Genomic DNA, 1992 nt, shown 5'->3' on the forward strand with positions numbered 1-1992 from the left:
AACAAAAGTGCCGAAAGATACAATTTAAAATTAGTTCTTTGCTATGTGTGAGCACAACACTGATTCATCCCTGTTTCCTTTTCAATTCATATCCCAAAAGGTTGATTCTTGTCATCTGGATGTAGTGTTTTCAGTGGTAAAAAAATGCTACGCCCAGATGAACAGAATCAACCTCATGGGATTTGCTTACCTGGATGATTGAGCATGCATCAAGACATTTTCTATGCATAGTAAAAAGTGGCTTAACAAACATTCCTCTGAATATGCTCAAGTACAAGGACTACACTGAAAATAAGTGAAAAATGAGCTAATGTCCTAACAAAAATTTTGAATTTTGACTTTCAAAAAGCCTGAAGAACTATCACTCAAGATCCCTTTAAAATTTACAAGAAAGTCGGGTCCATTTGCACTAAAATATAAATACATGAGGGTGGCTCAATAGCTTTGCACATTACTGTATGTTTAGTCACTGCCCATGCAATTTGAAATTTTGCAGTGTCTGCAGGATAATACGACAGGAATTTGTTTGCTAACAAGTATTCCATATCAGCTCTATGCAGTGATAATGCAATATATGTAAATGTTTTTCTGGCTCTTATCTTATTTTTTTACCCTTTTTTCTTCCAAGTAGCATACTGGGGCATCTCAAGACTGTAATAAGGGCTTCTTTGCTTATCAGAATTGTCGATGAGGTTCACCTGTACAAACACAAAACCGAAATCAAACAATGCGATTGTAGCCTCCGAACTTGTGTGTGCTTTCTGACACCAAGAACTGTGTGTTCATTTACAGTCAATAATTCAGGTTACAGTAGCTTCCATGGAACCACTATTCAAAGCTGTGTGTATGTGTGTGTAATAAAACAGAAGCATATAGAGAGGAAATGCAGGTGCCCTCTAGTCAGAAAGAAAACAGCAGGGTACCTTGGCATCTCTCTTCCTTGCTTTCCTCTCCTCCCCATAAGATTTCCTCTCTGTTGTTCTTCCATATCTCCCTCCCTTTTTTTCCTCTGTCTTCCCATCCCTGCCTTCCCTGTCAGACAAACATACTTTCTTGTTGTTCTTGCCAGCATACAGAATCTCCTAAAGAAAGGCAAACCTGCCAGTAGGTAGGAAGAAAAAATTCCCAAAACACCGCCAATGCACTTGACAGACTCACTGTTTCTCACTGCAGTGCTATGCTGCACTGCACTGGGCTGTTTCTTTTCCACTGTCGGTTTGTGTTGCAGTCGTGGTTTGAGGACTACACCGGATTGCCCTTGACTGTCCTGCTCAACTGTCCCCATTTTCGATTCCAGCACAGCCTGCAGGGGTTCAACAGTTTTTAATTAACCACAAAGCTTGTTTATTTTAACTTGTTTCCTGTATTAGCAATCAGTTATTACAGCTGCTCTTTTACACCAATTTTGTTTTTTCACATATTAATATATTTGGTCAGGTTCTATCAAAATCTCACCTTGAGGGCTTTCAGATTGTAGGTATTTGAGAAAAAGCCTGTCTAGTTTTCTCACACATCCCACAAAGCCTTGCGGCACCCCTGCAGCACTTTCCTGCATTGTAATGTGTTATATGCAGTGTCATGCATCACAGAACATGAAGCGACACTCAACTTCAATTTGGATAAGTGCTTTTTAATCCACTTACACATCAAAATGAATCATAAAACTAAATTTTTTGAGCTGTTCTTTTGGCACCTGGAAGAGTTTGGCATTTTTGTATGCATGTAATTTCTATAAGAAGGTGAGCAGGCTGTTGTGTCCCATTATTAAGGTGACAGAGACCGTCTTTTTCTCTCCTGTCAGGATGTTTTCTTACATTTATAATGCCATAGGGATATTGAATTCAAAGCAATATCAATGTCCTCTGTGTTATCTTGTTATAATTCTAGATTTTATGCAGACAAGCATTACAAAATGATGAAAAGCTGATATTAGAACTTAGTTTTAATAGTCATCCTGAAGAGCTGAAATGTTAACATTCATCTCCTATCTTT

The 1992-nt window shown here is 38.4% G+C and overlaps 1 long non-coding RNA gene across 2 annotated transcripts; it reads right to left on the reverse strand.

The window, feature by feature from the left end:
• Nucleotides 1–436: 436 nt before the first annotated feature.
• Nucleotides 437–1286, reverse strand: LOC106098227 (uncharacterized). 2 transcript variants are annotated; one of them, XR_003214457.1, is made up of 3 exons: nucleotides 1159–1286; nucleotides 924–1027; nucleotides 437–698 (listed from the first exon to the last, which is right to left on the reverse strand). It is a non-coding gene; the product is annotated as an uncharacterized LOC106098227 (long non-coding RNA). The 2 variants fall into 2 exon arrangements; XR_001224365.2 differs by having other exon boundaries at nucleotides 924–1032.
• Nucleotides 1287–1992: the final 706 nt, after the last annotated feature.

This window comes from Oreochromis niloticus, linkage group LG17 (assembly GCF_001858045.2).
Source record: "Oreochromis niloticus isolate F11D_XX linkage group LG17, O_niloticus_UMD_NMBU, whole genome shotgun sequence".
In the NCBI taxonomy this organism is placed as follows: Eukaryota; Metazoa; Chordata; class Actinopteri; order Cichliformes; family Cichlidae; genus Oreochromis; species Oreochromis niloticus.